The sequence below is a fragment of the Pristiophorus japonicus genome, chromosome X (genome assembly GCF_044704955.1).
Source record: "Pristiophorus japonicus isolate sPriJap1 chromosome X, sPriJap1.hap1, whole genome shotgun sequence".
Taxonomy (NCBI): Eukaryota; Metazoa; Chordata; class Chondrichthyes; family Pristiophoridae; genus Pristiophorus; species Pristiophorus japonicus.
The window spans coordinates 2417504-2435961 of NC_092010.1; the positions used below are offsets into that span (position 1 = coordinate 2417504).

General features: G+C 46.4%; 1 pseudogene; it reads right to left on the reverse strand.

The window, feature by feature from the left end:
• Window positions 1-4053: 4053 nt before the first annotated feature.
• LOC139240773 (probable G-protein coupled receptor 139) lies at window positions 4054-5012 on the reverse strand (annotated as a pseudogene).
• Between the last annotated feature and the right edge of the window lie 13446 nt (window positions 5013-18458).

Genomic DNA, 18458 nt, shown 5'->3' on the forward strand with positions numbered 1-18458 from the left:
TCCAGAGACATGAGTTCAAATCCCACCACGAAAATTTAAATCCACTTACTAAAATAAATCTGAAATAAAAAGCTAGTACAGGTCGCAACTCCCCTTATCCAGCATCCTCGGCACCTGGCCTGTTCTGGATAAGGGAATTTTCCGGACGAGGGGTGGTCATGTTAAATTGGATGGTACAGGTACTGAGCAAGGGTATATTGGGGCTGGCTGGCTTGGGGCTGGGAGTGCGGCAGAGAGATCATGGCGGGCGGTGGGGATGGGTGGGCAGTGGATCGCGGGGTCAAGCCAGCAATCGCAGGAGTCAGCTACGAGGAAGGACTTCAATTTGTTATGTCGGAGTTCTGCGCATACACCACCCGGTGGCCAGGAATGGTTCTGGATAAGGGAGATTCAACCTGTATCAGCAATGGTGAATGAAATGACTGGATTGTTGTTAAAAACCCATCTGGTTTACCACTGCCCCTTAGGGATGGAAATCTGGCCTATAGGTGACTCCAGACCCACAGCAATGTGGGTTTCTCTTAACCACCCTACGAAATGGCCCAGTACTCAGTTGTACCAAACCACTCCGAAAATAGACCTTGACCCCACACGGACTGTAGGGGTTCAAAACGGCGTCTCATCATCACATTCTCAAGGGCAATTAGGGATGTGCAATAAATGCCGGATTTGCCAGCGATGCCCACATACCGATAATTAATTTAAAAGAAACTTGGTGGAATGGCAATTTTATGAAACAAGAGTGAACCTATCAGAAAAATAACGAAGTAAGGGAACTGCAGCGGTCGATGGAAAAATAACTTGTTAACACTAAATTTATTGATAATGTGCAAGTCAATTCAATTGTATTTTAACGTATAATGGCATAATGCAGAATTGTGTGGATAGTCACATGGAGTGAGTGAGAGATATGTATAAAACTGACAGTTTGTGATGTATATTTGGTATTGTAAAAGCCTAAGATAGTGACCTCAGATCTCTCACACATTTCAATCTTCAACCAAACCATCATCAAGATTTAAAGTCATTAGTCGAAGGGTTGGAGTGGATTTGAGAATTTTTTTCATGCAGAGGACGGTGGGGGTCTGAAGCTCGCTGCCTGAAAGGGTGGTAGAGGCAGAAACCCATATCATATGTAAAAATACTTGGATATGCACTTGAAGTGCCGTAACCGACAGGGCTACGGACCAACAGCTGGAAAGTCGGTTTAAGCTGGATAGCTTTTTGTCGGACGGAACGGACACAACAGGTCGAATGGCCTCTTTCTGTCCCATGAATTTCAACGATTCTAAGTGTGATAGGAAGTTTTATTTTTAAGTATGTTTAAGTAGCTGCATACTTAATACATCTGTGACACCTGATGTTCATGGGAAAAGAAGCTTATTACTCTTAATTATCCCTTTATTAAGCTTGAGTATAGAAGATTAAGGAGTGATGCAGTTGAGGTGGTTAAGATGATTAAAAGAAGTTGATAGGGTAGATAGAGAGAAACTGTTTTTCTGGTGGGGATAGTCCAGAACAAGGGGGCAGCACCTTAAAATTAGAGACAGGCTATTCAGGGGTGATGTCAGGAAGCATTTCTTCACACAAAGGGGAGTGGAAATCTGAAACATTCTCCCCCAAAAAGCTATTGACACTGGAGTGGGGGGGGGGGGTCAATTACAAACCTGAGACTGATAAGTTTTTATTGAGTATGGGTATTAAGGGTTATGGAACCAAGGCGTGTAGATGGAGTTCCGATACGGATCAGCCAAAATCGAAGTGAGTGGCGGAACAGGCTCGAGGTGCTGAATGCCCCCCTTCCATTCCTATGTTCCTATTGATTTGGGGAATCAAATTATTGATCAGGACCACGCCTCTTTAACAACTGTGAGTGCAGGCATGTGTTATGACGGGATCGGGAACTGGCAGCACCAAGACGGGCCGAGATTGAAATGGGATCAGGGTCTTAACTGCGATGCTGACCCCTGATGTGCAGATATTAATGAGGCATCCGCCCATTTCCTGTGGATCTCCAGCCCCCTAAATTGAGGCTCCCCCCTCCACACGGATTGGATCCCACCATCACTGCGTGTCACACAACGACACCCAGGCTCGGCTTGGCTTTTAACAGGTTTATTTATGAGAATAATAAGCATTTTATATTTCAATTCAGTGCAATTGATTCAGGGAAGACATCATTCAAAATGGTAGCACTCAACATGCAAGGGCGCAGTGACTAAAAACAGTTTAATGGCTTCACCGGATGACCTTAGGGAGGAGGTGTTATAACAGACCTATCGTACGACGCAGGGATGGTGTGTATCGTAACCCAATGTTCACAGAGTTCCACGCTTCACGTCTGATTGCTACTTCCCTTGTGCACTTTCATAGGAAGATAGGAACAGGAGGAGGCCATTCAGCACCTCGAGCCTTTTCCAGCATTCAATGAGATCATGTCTGATCTGTTGCCGAACTCCTTGGCCCCGATCCCTGGATGCCGTTGGTTAACAAAAATCTGTCAATCTCTGATTTAAAATTAAGAATTGATCGAGCATCAATTGGTGTTTGCAGAAGAGAGTCCCAAATTCTGCCACTCTGTGTCTAGAAATGTTTCCTAACTTCACCCTGTTAGGTCTGGCTCTTATTTTTAGACTGTGCCGTCTAGTCCGAGGCTCCCCAGCCAGTGGAAATAATTTATCTCTATCTCCCGTATAAATTCCCCTTAATATCTTGAAATCTTCAATCAGATCACCCCTTAATCATCTAAATTAGAGGGAATACAATCCTAGTTTGTGTAATCGCTCCTCGTAATTTAACCCTTGGCGTCCAGGTATCATTCTGCATTTTACTCCAGCTGGTGGATCCTCTCACCTACCGTCCTTCCTTGATTCATGTTCATGAGCTCACATGGTGAGTGACGCAGGGGGAGGGAAATGGATGTCGGGCAATTAATGGGCGATAGGCCTCACTGCCCGCCTTTGACCCCTTTCTCTGCCACAACCTCACCCGATTTCACGGAGGAATGAGGAGGAGGATCCAGTCCAGTAGATGCCATGCAACTATTAAAAGAGCAGGGAGTGCTCCTGGAAACCCAGCTAACATTCCTCTCACAACCAACACCTATCCAAACTGGTCATTTGTCACATTGGTGTTTGTGGGAGCTTGCTGTGCACAAATTGGCTGCCGCATTTCCTGCTTTACAACAGTGACTACATTTCAGACGGAATTCATCAGCTGCGAGCTGCTTTGGGATGTCCTTATGTTGTGAATCAATTTATCTGTTACCCACGCTCCCTCCTCCATTTGTTGAAATGAAAAACCCATGGGGTAGACCAGTCGTAGATCAGTGGGCAGCACCCTCACCTCTGAGTCAGAAGGTTGTGGGTTCAAGTCCCACTCCAGGAACTTGAGCACACAAATCTAGGCTGACGCTCCCAGTGCAGTACAGAGGGAGTGCTGCACTATCGGAGGTGCCGTCTTTTGGGTGAGACGTTAAACCGAAGCCCTGTCTGCTCTCTCAGGTGGACATAAAAGATCCCTTGGCACTATTTCGAAGAAGAGCAGGGGAGTTATGCCCGGTGTCCTGGTCAATATTTATCCCTTAATCAACATGATTAAAACAGATTATCTGCTCATCCCTGAGATGGTACACACTGTGCCATGGTGCACCAGTGTGGAGGGACTGGATGGTTAAGTGGTGGATAATCACATGGACTGCTTTGTCCTGGATGGCGTGGGGCTTCTTGAGTGTTGTTGGAACTGCACTCATCCAGGCAAGTGGAGAGTATTCCATCACACTCCTGATGTGTGCCTTGTAGATGGTGGAAAGGTGGAAGTGTTAGATGAGGTAAATCTCAAACAGTGAGAGGAATTAGAAAATCTAAACGGTACGTAGAACTGCTCCAGTGATAATTAGCCCTGAACAGCCCAGCTTCACCTTCTGTCCTCCCCTATCTCTGTTAACTCAAACTTCCCCTTTGACGCACTGACTCACTTTCCCATAACTCTGTTTTTAAATTCACTTTTAGTTAGTTGTACGAGATGAGCAGAATCCCAGCCGGTTACCGCTGCCTAGACTCCACCCCCACCTTTGCGGGCAGCTTCTGGGTGAAACCGATGAGTTGACAAGTTCTCCTTCGGTTTTAAGTCTTTGGTGAGCTTCAGAAACAGATGAATGGGCTGTGTGATGGCTCGCCTCAACTCCTCCCTGAACTTAGCCTGGGTGAGAGCGTAAATGCAGGTGTTGGTGCAGGAGTTCAGGTACATCAGCATGTGGCCGACCTGCATGACGATGACCATGGGGCCCATGTCCAGCAACATCTCCTGGAACACAAAGATCACCACTCTGGTCATCCACAGCACGATGAAGCTGCCCGATATGGCGAAGAGCAGGATGATGGACCTTCTCCGGTTCTCATCTCCGGGTCAACTTGCTTCCCATCGCCACCTTGACCCCGGAATGCCCTGCGGACCCGACTGGCCACGAGAACGTACCTGACGGTGAGAGCGTTGAGCAGCAAGATGCACACGTAGGGAATGAGAGGGGTTAAGATGGTACAGGACCAAAGGTATGCTGCCCAGGAGGTTTTGGTACAAAGATTGCGGAGCCTGCAGACTGGGAATGGGCCGCGGGCATCAACGGCTACGTAGGAGAAGTAGCGCGGGATATTGCGCAGGTAGCTCACCGTGCACACAATCGTTATCACCCCGGTCGCTGTTCCCACCGTGCAGTATCTCGCTTTCCATTTCTGGAAAGAAATGGCGACAAATCGATCAAGGGTGAAGGCCACGGTGAGCCAGACCGAGCAGTCCACCACCGCAGCATTCATGATGCTGTTCAGGCTACATACGTGGTAATGGGTGAGGATCGAGAAGGGGAAGTAGAGAGATCCCAGGTAGTTCAACATCACACAGAAGATGATGACCAGCAAGTCCACCGCTGCCATGGAGACCAGGTAACGGCCCGTGCATCTGGGGAGGCCACAGCTCCCACGGGAGAGAATCACGATGGTCATTAAGTTATTGCCAGAGAGGGAAAGAGAGGGGAAAGTTAGTAATTACACCCACACCATGTGTTATAGGGCATGTTACATGAGGGAGAGATACCCTGGCCTAGCAACTGTTGAGAATTCTCCCTAGCAACAGCCAGTATTCAAGATTGATTATGGCCATGGGATGTTTATAGTACTGCCTTAATAGTATGTTTCGATCATAACTTTTATTTTCTCAACAACTCGGGCACTGCAACTTATGTGAAAGGCTGTTGATGTTCGCATAATGTAGAGAAATGTAAACTTGCGTGCGTAAGAATCAGCATTGACCAGAGACTATCATGTAAAGGTAATGAGTAGGAGACAGTGTGATGAAACATGGTTTCAACACAGTGAAGATGCAAAGAGGGAGTGAGGAAACTTGGCAGGAGAGGACATTTCTAAGTTAGGTTCGAGACAGAGGTTGGAAAATAGTAATGAGAGAATGATTGGCTGTCAGTATAATAAATATTTATTTTATAGCCGTACAAACTGCATGGATTCTAGTTCACTTATAGCTCTCATTATCCAATGTTCAGCATGCACGTAAAGAGCAGCCATTGTCCATCACTCAGTGAAATACAATTGGTCCAACTCGGTCCATCGCTCAATCAGCACTCATTGTTCAACTCACTTCATCACTCAATGAGATCCCATTGTCCAACGCTCTTCATCACTCAATGAGATCCCATTGTTCAACTCAGGCCCTCACTGAATGTGCTCTCATTGTTCAACTGTCTCCATCATTAAATGAGCTCCTATTGTATAACTCTCTAACAGTCACTCAATGGACTTGCATTTTCCAACTCACTCCCTCACTCAGTGGTCTCCCATTGCACAACTCTCTACCTTACTCAATGATCTCCCATTATCCAATCACAACCAGTCACTCCATTAGCCTCCCTTTCCAACTCTCTACATCAGGGAGGGAAAACATCCTCTCTGCATCGACCCTGTCAAGCCGCCTCAGAATTTTATACATTTCAATAAGATCACCTCTCATTCTTCCAAAATCCAATGAGTATAGGCCCAACCTGCTCAACCTTTCTTCATAAGACAACCCCTTCATCTCAGGAATTAACCGAGTGAATCTTCCCTGAACTGCCTCCAATGCAAGTATATCCCTCCTTAAATAAAGAGACCAAAACTGTACGCAGTACTCCAGGTGTGAACTCACCAACAGTTTCAGTTGTCACAGGACTTCTCTACTTTTATACTCCATCCCTCTTGCAATAAAGGCCCACATTCCATTTGCCTTCTTCATTATTTGCTGAGTATTTTCAGTATTTTCGGTTTTTAATTATGAAAGGGAAATCATGTTTGACAAATCTATTAGTGTTTTTTGAGGGTGTAACTAGCACGGTAGATAAGGAGGAACCAGTGGATGTAGTATATTTAGAATTTCAGAAGGCATTCGATAAGGTGCCACACAAGAGGTTGTTACACAAGATTAGGGCGCATGGGGTTGGGGGTAACATGAGTAGCATGGATTGAGGCTTGGTTAATGGACAGATCATCGAGAGTAGGAATAAACAGGTCATTTTCAGGCTGGCAGGGTACAACTAGTGGAGTACTACAAGGATCAGTGCTGGGGCCTCAGCTATTTACAATCTATATTAATGACTTAGATGGGGGGACTGAGCATAATATATCCAAGTTTGCTGCTGATACAAAGCTAGGTGAGAATGTAAGCTGTGAGGAGGATGCAATGAGGCTACAAGGGGATAGGAATGATTAAGTGAGTGAGCAAGAAGTTGTTGGGGTAAAGTATAATGTGGGGAAATGTGAAATTATAGGTAGAATGGTAAAGCAGAATTGGGAAATGTTGATATACAAAGGGATTCGGATGTCCTTGAACACAAATTACAGAAAGTTAACATGGAGGTACAGCAAGCAATTAGGTAGGCAAACCTTTATTGCAAAGGGCGTGGACTAGAAGAATAAGAATGGCTTGCTGCAATTGTATAGGGATTTGGTGAGACCACACCTGGAATACATTGCACAGTTTTGATCTGTTTACCTAAGGAAGGATATGCTTGGAGGTGTAACGTTGGTTCACTGGATTGATTCATGGAGTGAGAGATTGAGTCCTATATTCTCTGCATTTTCGAATGTTGAGAGGTGATAAAATTGAAATTTATATAATTCGTAGCGGGCTTGACAGTGTCATTGGTGAGAGGCCATTTCGTTTGACTGGAGAATTTAGAGGTCATATCCTCAGGATAATTGGTTGGCCATGTAGGACTGAGATGAGGAGAAACTTCTACAATCAAAGTGTTGTGATTCTTTGGAATTCTGTACCACAGAGGGCTGTGTATGCTCAGTGATTGGGTACAATCAAGGCTGATAACAATAGATTTAAGGGATTAAGAAGTTTGCAGATGAGGCGAAAATCAGCCGTGTAATGAAGAAGAAAGCTGTAGACTGCAGGAGGATATTATTGTACTGGTCAGGTGGGCAGAACAGTGACGAATTGAACTTAATCCAGAGAAGTGTGAGGTAATGCATTTGGGCAGAGCTGACAAGGAAAGGGAATACATATAAAATGGTAGGACACTGAGAAGTGCAGAGCAACAAAGGGACCTTGGAGCGCATGTCCACAGATCCCTGAAGGTAGCAGACCAGGTAGATAAGGTGGTCAAGAAGACATATGGAATGCATGCCTTTATTAGCTGAGGCATGGAATATAAAAGCAGGGGGCTTATGCTTGAAGTGTACAAAACACTGGTTAGGCTACAGCTGGAGTACTGCATGCAGTTCTGGTCACCGCATTACAGGAAGGACATGATTGCGCTGGAGAGGGTACCGAGCAGATTTACGAGGATGTTGCTGGGAGTGGACAATCTTAGCTATGGGGACAGATTGAATAGGCTGGGTTTGTTCGGAGGATGAGGGGAGACCACATTGAGGTGTATACAATTATGAGGGGCCGAGATATAGTGGATAGAAAGGGCCTATTTCCCTAAGCAGAGGAGTCAACAACCAGGGGGCATACATTTAATGTGATTGGTAGAAGGTTTCGAGGGGATTTGGGGGGAAATTTCTTCACACAGAATTTGTGGAGGCATGGAACTCACTGCCTGAAAGGATGGTAGAGGCAGATGCCCTCACCACATTTCAAAAATACTTGGATGTGCACTTCAAGTTTTATAACCTGCAGGGTCCTAGAGCTGGAAAGTGGGATTAGGCTGGATAACCTCTTGTTGGCCGGAGCGGACACGATGGGCCGAAATGGCCTCCTTCCGTGCTGTAAATGTCTATGATTCTATGATTCTAAAGGATCAAGGACTTTGAGGATAGGGTGGGAAAGTCATTCAACCATGATCTTACTGAGTGGTGGAGCAGGCTCGAGGGGCCGCATTGTCTACTCCTGCTCCTATTTCTTATATTCTTCATCGACCAACTCACTCGATTACTCAGTGAGCTGCCATTGTCCAACTATCTATGGCACTCAATCAACTGCCACTGCCCGGCTCCCATCAGCAATCACTAAGCTCCCACGTACAAGCTCTCCCAGTCACTGAATGGCGCCCCTAGTATCCAATTCCCACCATAAATCAATGTTTCCAGTCTCCAATCTCTAACGGTCTCTGAATGAGCCTCCATTTTCCAAATCCCACCAGTCAATCAATGTTCCAATTGCCCAAATCTCTCCCTCATTCCATGAGATCCCTTTGTCTTTCTCACCACCTCACTCGGTGAGCTCTGGTTGGCCAACTCTCTGCATCAGTCAATGGGCTCCCAATTGTCCCAATTCTCCGAGTCATTCAATAAGCTCCCATTTACGAACTCTCATCATCAATCACAACTCCAGTTCCAGCTATCGTTCCATCACTCAATCAGCCCTTATGAACGAGTTCCCGTTGTCCATCTCTCCCCTCACTCAATTATTTTTCACTTACCAGCTCTCTGTCACTCACCGGTCTCCCATTTACTAACTTTCATCACCAGTCAGAGCTCCAGTTGTCCAACGCTCTCTTTCACTCATTGGCGTTTCATTGTCCAACTCTCTCCATCACACAACGAGCTCCAATTGTCCAGCTCTCCCCATCTCTCAATGAGCTTCCTCTGTCCAACACACACAAATAAGCACCCAAAATATAATGAATTCACAAACACAGTTGCAAACACACACACACACACACACACAGACACTGAAACAGGAACAAACTCACGCAGTTGCACGCACATACAATCACAGTCAAATACACAAACTTTCGCATATACACACTCGTAGACCAGTCAGCTTAACATCAGTGGTAGGAAAAATAATGGACAAATAATGGAATCCCTACGAAAGGAGAACATGGAAGAACATCTAGAAACCAAAAATATAATACGACTATTCAACCTGGATTTCAAAAGGGAAAGTCTTGCTTGACCACCTCATAGAATTTTTTGAAGAGTTAGCAGAGAGTAGACAATAGTGATGCAGTAGATGTCATTTATCTAAATTTTCAAAGAACTTCGATGTGGTACCCCATAATAGACCGATGAACAAGGTCAGAGAATGCGGAGTCTGGGGCAAGTAGCAGTATAGATAGCTAGCTGGCTACAAGACAGAAAGCAGAGAGTAGATGTAAAGGATAGCTATTCACAGTGGCAGAAGGTGGGAAAAGGTGTTCTACAACGATCAGTGCTGGGACCACTGTTGTTCACAATTTATATTCACGATTTAGACCTTGGAATCAAAAATACAATTTCTAAATTTGCTGATAGAAACATAGAAACATAGAAAATAGGTGCAGGAGCAGGCCATTCAGCCCTTCTAGCCTGCACCGCCATTCAATGAGTTCATGGCTGAACATGAAACCTCAGTACCCCCTTCCTGCTTTCTCGCCATAACCCTTGATCCCCCGAGTAGTAAGGACTTCATCTAACTCCCTTTTGAATATATTTAGTGAATTGGCCTCAACTACTTTCTGTGGTAGAGAATTCCACAGGTTCACCACTCTCTGGGTGAAGACGTTTCTCCTCATCTCGGTCCTAAATGGCTTACCACTTATCCTCAGACTGTGACCCCTGGTTCTGGACTTCCCCAACATTGGGAACATTCTTTCTGCATCTAACATGTCTAAACCCGTCAGAATTTTAAACGTTTCTATGAGGTCCCCTCTCATTCTTCTGAACTCCAGTGAATACAAGCCCAGTTGATCCAATCTTTCTTGATAGGTCAGTCCCGCCATCCCGGGAATCAGTCTGGTGAACCTTCGCTGCACTCCCTCAATAGAAAGAATGTCCTTCCTCAAGTTAGGAGACCAAAACTGTACACAATACAGTTGTGGCCTCACCAAGGCCCTGTACAACTGTAGCAACACCTCCCTGCCCCTGTATTCAAATCCCCTCGCTATGAAGGCCAACATGCCATTTGCTTTCTTAACCGCCTGCTGTACCTGCATGCCAACCTTCAATGACTGATGTACCATGACACCCAGGTCTCGTTGCACCTTCCCTTTTCCTAATCTGTCACCATTCAGATAATAGTCTGTCTCTCTGTTTTTACCACCAAAGTGGATAACCTCACATTTATCCACATTATACTTCATCTGCCATGCATTTGCCCACTCACCTAACCTATCCAAGTCACTCTGCAGCCTAATAGCATCCTCCTCGCAGCTCACACTGCCACCCAACTTAGTATCATCCGCAAATTTGGAGATACTACATTTAATCCCCTCGTCTAAATCGTTAATGTACAATGTAAACAGCTGGGGCCCCAGCACAGAACCTTGCGGCACTCCACTAGTCACTGCCTGCCATTCTGAAAAGTACCCGTTTACTCCTACTCTTTGCTTCCTGTCTGACAACCAGTTCTCAATCCACGTCAGCACACTACCCCCAATCCCATGTGCTTTAACTTTGAACATTAATCTCTTGTGTGGGACCTTGTCGAAAGCCTTCTGAAAGTCCAAATATACCACATCAACTGGTTCTCCTTTGTCCACTTTACTGGAAACATCCTCAAAAAATTCCAGAAGATTTGTCAAGCATGATTTCCCTTTCACAAATCCATGCTGACTTGGACCTATCATGTCACCATTTTCCAGATACACTGCTATGACATCCTTAATAATTGATTCCATCATTTTACCCACTACTGAGGTCAGGCTGACCGGTCTATAATTCCCTGTTTTCTCTCTCCCTCCTTTTTTAAAAAGTGGGGTTACATTGGCTACCGTCCACTCCATAGGAACTGATCCAGAGTCAATGGAATGTTGGAAAATGACTGTCAATGCATCCGCTATTTCCAAGGCCACCTCCTTAAGTACTCTAGGATGCAGTCCATCAGGCCCTGGGGATTTATCGGCCTTCAATCCCATTAATTTCCCCAACACAATTTCCCGACTAATAAAGATTTCCCTCAGTTCCCCCTCCTTACTAGACCCTCTGACCCCTTTTATATCCGGAAGGTTGTTTGTATCCTCCTTAGTGAATACCGAACCAAAGTACTTGTTCAATTGGTCTGCCATTTCTTTGTTCCCCGTTATGACTTCCCCTGATTCTGACTGCAGGGGACCTACGTTTGTCTTCACCAACCTTTTTCTCTTTACATACCTATAGAAACTTTTGCAATCCGCCTTAATGTTCCCTGCAAGCTTCTTCTCGTACTCCATTTTCCTTGTCCTAATCAAACCCTTTGTCCTCCTCTGCTGAGTTCTAAATTTCTCCCAGTCCCCAGGTTCGCTGCTATTCCTGGCCAATTTGTATGCCACTTCCTTGGCTTTAATACTATCCCTGATTTCCCTAGATAGCCACGGTTGAGCCACCTTCCCCTTTTTATTTTTACGCCAGACAGGAATGTACAATTGTTGTACTTCATCCATGCGGTCTCTAAATGTCTGCCATTGCCCATCCACAGTCAACCCCCTAAGTATTATTCGCCAATCTATCCTAGCCAATTCACGCCTCATACCTTCAAACTTACCCTTCTTTAAGTTCTGGACCATGGTCTCTGAAATTACTGTTTCATTCTCCATCCTAATGCAGAATTCCACCATATTATGGTCACTCTTCCCCAAGGGGCCTCGCACAATGAGATTGCTAATTAATCCTCTCTCATTACACAACACCCAGTCTAAGATGGCCTCCCCCCTAGTTGGTTCCTCAACATATTGGTCTAGAAAACCATCCCTTATGCACTCCAGGAAATCCTCCTCCACCGTATTGCTTCCAGTTTGGCTAGCCCAATCTATGTGCATATTAAAGTCACCCATTATAACTGCTACACCTTTATTGCATGCACCCCTAATTTCCTGTTTGATGCCCTCCCCAACATCCCTATTACTGTTTGGAGGTCTGTACACAACTCCTACTAACGTTTTTTGCCCTTTGGTGTTCTGCAGCTCTACCCATATAGATTCCACATCATCCAAGCTAATGTCTTTCCTAACTATTGCATTAATCTCCTCTTTAACCAGCAATGCTACCCCACCTCCTTTTCCTTTTATTCTATCCTTCCTGAATGTTGAATACCCCTGAATGTTGAGTTCCCAGCCCTGATCATCCTGGAGCCACGTCTCCGTAATCCCAATCACATCATATTTGTTAACATCTATTTGCACAATTAATTCATCCACCTTATTGCGGATACTCCTTGCATTAAGACACAAAGCCTTCAGGCTTGTTTTATTAACACCCTTTGTCCTTTTAGAATTTTGCTGTACAGTGGCCCTTTTTGTTCTTTGCCTTGGGTTTCTCTGCCCTCCACTTTTCCTCATCTCCTTTCTGTCTTTTGCTTTTGTCTCCTTTTTGTTTCCCTCTGTCTCCCTGCATTGGTTCCCATCCCCCTGCCATATTAGTTTAAATCCTCCCCAACAGCACTAGCAAACACTCCCCCTAGCACATTGGTTCCAGTCCTGCCCAGGTGCAGACCGTCCGGTTTGTACTGGTCCCACCTCCCCCAGAACCGGTCCCAATGCCCCAGGAATTTGAATCCCTCCCTGCTGCACCACTGCTCAAGCCACGTATTCATCTGCGCTATCCTGCGATTCCTACTCTGACTATCACGTGGCACTGGTAGCAATCCCGAGATTACTACTTTTGAGGTCCTACCTTTTAATTTAGCTCCTAGCTCCTTAAATTCGTTTCGTAGGACCTCATCCCTTTTTTTGCCTATGTCGTTGGTACCAATGTGCACCACGACAACTGGCTGTTCTCCCTCCCATTTCAGAATGTCCTGCACCCGCTCCGAGACATCCTTGACCCTTGCACCAGGGAGGCAACATACCATCCTGGAGTCTCGGTTGCGGCCGCAGAAACGCCTATCTATTCCCCTCACAATTGAATCCCCTATCACTATCGCTCTCCCACTCTTTTTCTTGCCCTCCTGTGCAGCAGAGCCAGCCACGGTGCCATGAACTTGGCTGCTGCTGCCCTCCCCTGATGAGTCATTCCCCTCAACAGTACCCAAAGCGGTGTATCTGTTTTGCAGGGGGATGACCACAGGGGACCCCTGCACTACCTTCCTTGCACTACTCTTCCTGCTAGTCTTCCATTCCCTATCTGGCTGTGGACCCTTCACCTGCGGTAAGACCAACTCACTACACATGATACTCACGTCATTCTCAGCATCGTGGATGCTCCAGAGTGAATCCACCCTCAGCTCCAATTCCGCAACGCAGACCGTCAGGAGCCGGAGGTGGACACACTTCCCGCACACGTAGTCGTCAGGGACACCGGAAATGTCCCTGAGTTCCCACATGGTACAGGAGGAGCATAACACCCGACCGAGCTCTCCTGCCATGACTTAACCCTTAGATACACTTAAACTGGTAATAACAATGTTAAAAGTTACTGACCAATATAAGAAGAAAAAGAAAAACTACTCACCAATCACCAGCCAATCACTTACCCACTAGACTGTGACGTCACCTTTGTATCTTTGCCTTCTCCCTGTAGCTGCACCGGTACGCCTCTCGCCGACCCCGGACTCGCGCTGCTCCGAGCTCCCGCCTCCTCGACTGACTGCTCGAACTGCTCGACTCCCGCTGGCCTGTATAGGCCACTCGCCGACCCCGGACTCGCGCTGCTCCGAGCTCCCGCCTCCTCGACTGACTGCTCGAACTGCTCGACTCCCGCTGGCCTTTATAGGCCTCTCGCCGACCCCGGACTCGCGCTGCTCCGAGCTCCCGCCTCCTCGACTGACTGCTCGAACTGCTCGACTCCCGCTGGCCTTTATAGGCCTCTCGCCGACCCCGGACTCGCGCTGCTCCGAGCTCCCGCCTCCTCGACTGACTGCTCGAACTGCTCGACTCCCGCTGGCCTTTATAGGCCTCTCGCCGACCCCGGACTCGCGCTGCTCCGAGCTCCCGCCTCCTCGAATGACACCAAATAGAGGGGTCAGTCAATACTGAGGAGGACTGTAACACATTACAGGAGGACATTAATAAACTTGCAGAATGTGCATATAATTGGCAAATTAAGTTCACACAGATAAATGTGGGAGGAAGAATAGGGAGGTCCCTTATTACTTGGAAGGTGCAAGTCTAGGTAGGGTAGAGGAACAAGTGGATCTCGGAGTACAAATACACAAACCGATAAAGTAATGATACAGGTTAGCAAGGCCATAAAAAAAGCAAACACAGCCTAATTTCTAGAGGTATAGAATTGAAAAGTAGGGAAGTTATGCTGAACCTGTATCGAACTTTGGTAAGACCACACTTGGAGTACCGTGTACAGTTCTGGTCGTCATATTATAAAAAGTATATCGAGTCACTGCAGAGGGTGCAGAGAAGATTTACAAGGATGATAAAGAACTGCAGGGGTCTACATATCAAGAAAGGATGAACAGGCTGGGTCTCTTTTCTCTTCAAAAAAAGGCTGAGAGGTGACGTGATAGAGGTCTTTAAAGCTATGAAAGGTTTTGATAGGTTGGTACAGAGAGAATGTTACCACTTGTGCAGAAGAGCACAACTAAAGGCCATCAATATAAGACAGTCACCAAGAAATCCAATGGGGAATTCAGAAGAAAATTTTTTACCCAAAGAGTGGTGAGAATGTGGAACTCGCTACCACAGGAAGTGGTTGAGGCGAATAGTATATATGCATTTAAGAGTAGGCTGGACAAGCATATGAGGGAGAAGGGAATAGAGGATTATGCTGAAAGATTTAGACGAGGAAAGACAGGAGGAGGCTCGAGAGGAGCTTAAACGTCGGCATGGACTAGTTGGGCCAAATGACCTGTTTCGGTGCTGTATATCCTATGTATGTAATCCCCCCACTCACACAAGACACAGACCGACACACACAGGCACAAGTACACACACAGCCACATGCATATAGACATTAAAACACACACACACTCACACAGTAGCTTGCACGTAGAAACACAGTCACGCAGGCACACGAAAATGCACAATAGCACACACTCAGAAACACGGTCACACATATGCTTACACGCATTCACACACTAGCATGCTCAAACAAATGCAGTCTCTCTCACTCACACACACACACACACACACACACACACACACACGCTCTCACACACATACACCCACACAGCCACACATTCACAGGTTGCCAGTCATTAAAGAGGAGTTCCCCCATTTGGTGACTATCTGCTACTCACATACCGGCCACACCGATGACTGCCAGGCAATGGTAGAACACGTCCTGCGCTAGTAAGAATGCCAAGCTTCCCATCCTCGCAGAGAGTCCGTGACGTGTGTTGGAGCTGGAGACAGCAGCACACACTGACACACAGAGGCAGTGCTTTGGATGTAGCCTCTATTATATACTCAGGAGAATCTCCCAGTGAGACATCGAGCTCAGGGGAGGGGGGCTGGTACCAGCTGCAGTCAATGCAGCCGCACAATAGGTAAGGGACCTTAACTATCCTAATCCACGTGGACAGCTTACTGTAATAACCTCAAACACACCCTGCAATAGCAGAGTCACCGAGTAATATTCAGAAGGTTCAGGGGCGGTTTCAACTAAATGGTACTATTTTGAGGCAGATGCAGGTGAGCAGCAGGACCTGGGCTGCATATTGACAAATCCTTGAAGGTGGCAGGGCCACTTCATCTGGCAATTAAGAAAGTATATGAAGACTTGCTTTTGTAAATAGGGACATTGGATTCTAAAACAAGGAAGGCATGTAAACCCTCTACAAAAAACTGGTTAGTTCTCAGCTGGAGAATTGTGTCCAATTCTGTTCACCGTACTTTAGGAAGGATGTCAAGGCCTTGGAGAGGGTGCAGAGGCGGATTACAAGGATAATACCAGGGAGAGGAAGCTCAGTTAAGTTGAGAGATTTGAGAAGCTGGGATTGTTCTGCTTCGGGCAGAGAAGTTTAAGGACTGATCGAATAGCGGTATTCAAAGTTACGTCGGGTTTTGATAGAGCAACTAGCGACAAAGGGCTTCCTCTGGCAAGATGGCCAGGAACCATAGGACATAGATTAAATTAATTGTCAAAAGAGCGAGAGAGGAAATGATGAGAAACATTTTAACACAGAGGGTTGGTATGATCTGGAATACACTGCCTGAAAGGGTACTGGAATCAGATTCCATAAAACAAAATAAAAAGAAAGACTTGCATTAACATAGCGCCTTTTACGACCACCGGACGTCCCAAAACGCTTTGCAGCCAATGAAGTACTTTTGGAATGTAGTCACTGCTGTAATGTGGGAAACACGGGAGCCAATTTGTGCACAGCAAGCTCCCACAAATAGCAATGTGATAATGAGCTGATAATCTGTTTCAGTGATGCTGATTTGAGGGTTAAATATTGGCCAGGACACTGGGGAAAACTCTCCTGCTCTTCTTCGAAATAGTGCCACAAGATCTTTTACGCAGACAGGGCCTCAGTTTAACATCTCATCATGAAAGATGCCATTTTTGTGCTCAAGTCCCTGGAGTGGGACTTGAACCTGCAACCCTAGGAACTTTCACAGGAACTTTCAAGCACTTAGAAAGCCTCTAAATTGCAGAGAACCAATGTAATACAATCACAACAACGCCAGCGTTGTTTTGCCAAGAAATGCTGAGGGTCCCTTTTAAATACCGTCTACCCACTTGTACTGCCCGTGGTATGTGGGTGGGATCAGGAACTGCCAGCAACAACAAAGGCCGAGACAGAAATGGGGTTGGGGGTCTTATCGTCATTGGCGGTCCATCGAACGAGGATGACTTGCTTCCACATGAGTTCATAGATGTTTCAATGAAGGACCCGATGTTCCCATCTTGAACTCCAATTGAGGGGGTTAAAGATTCCTGTGTATGGATGTTTTTAACGTGTGGTGACCATTGCACATCAGCCAACACCCGGGATTGACAGAGCTAGGTCTTGGTCCAGTGGCAAGGGTTAACCAGGACGATTGGAGACCTGCTGTGCTGCATGGACGTAGTGTGCACATATATCGCAGTTTGGGCCGGCCCGTGCTACCACTGGGCGCTCAGCTCTTCTGGGCCGCATACCCTAATTTGCTGCACCTCCACCATGATCTCTTGCTGCTCCTTTGCCACAATCATTCGCCGCACCTCCGCCAAAATTTCTCGCCACTCTTCCGCCATGACCATTCACCGCACCTCTGCCACAATTTCTCGCCGCTCTTCCGCCATAAACATTCACAGAACCTCTGCACCAAACGTTCGCCGAACCTCCGCCACAATCACCCACCAAATCTCAGCCAGGATCCGTCATCGCTCCTCCACCTCGATTACTCGTCGCAAGTATCATGTATGTATGCTTGTGTTTACTAGTCACCAGGTGGCGCCACTGTTGGAGGTCATTGGGCTGTGCGCACGTGTGTGTGGCCCAGGTGTAACAAGCCAGCCATCTTGTAATGTAATCACTTTGGGCTTCAATAAAGTAGACCCAGGTTTGTACCTGTTCGGAGTTCACAGTATTCATTCCATTGAGTTATTGTATAAACAACATTTGGCGACGAGGTAACAAGAACCTTTGCATGCAAAAATGAGTACAATTGGAATTCTGGAGCGATTTGTGTAGGTAGAAGATTGGGCAGACATTGTAGCCTGCTTGAACCAGTACTTCATGGCCAACAAAATGGAGAAAGAGACAGACGCAGTTTGGCGCGGGCGTTCCTCCTTACGGTTTGCGGTCGGAAAATCTATCGACTCATAAAGAATCTCCTCTCGCCCTTATGTCCAATGGACAAGGACTATGAAACATTGTGTGCCCTGGTACATGACCATCTCAAACCAGAAGAAGCTAGCATCATTGTTATATATGTAAACCTGTATATACTCTGCACAGCCACCAGAGGGCTCATCCCCTGGAGTCCCAAGGGATCCCATAATCCCTTGGGAGCACAGGTATTTATGGAAGGCTCACAGATTGGAGCAGCTCTCTGGAGACCAGCAATAAAGGACTGAGGTCACACTTTACTTTGAGCTCAAAGTATCCAGTCAGACTCTTTCTTCATACATAACAACTGGTGATGAGATACAGATAGCGAACCCAACGATGCAGACAACAGT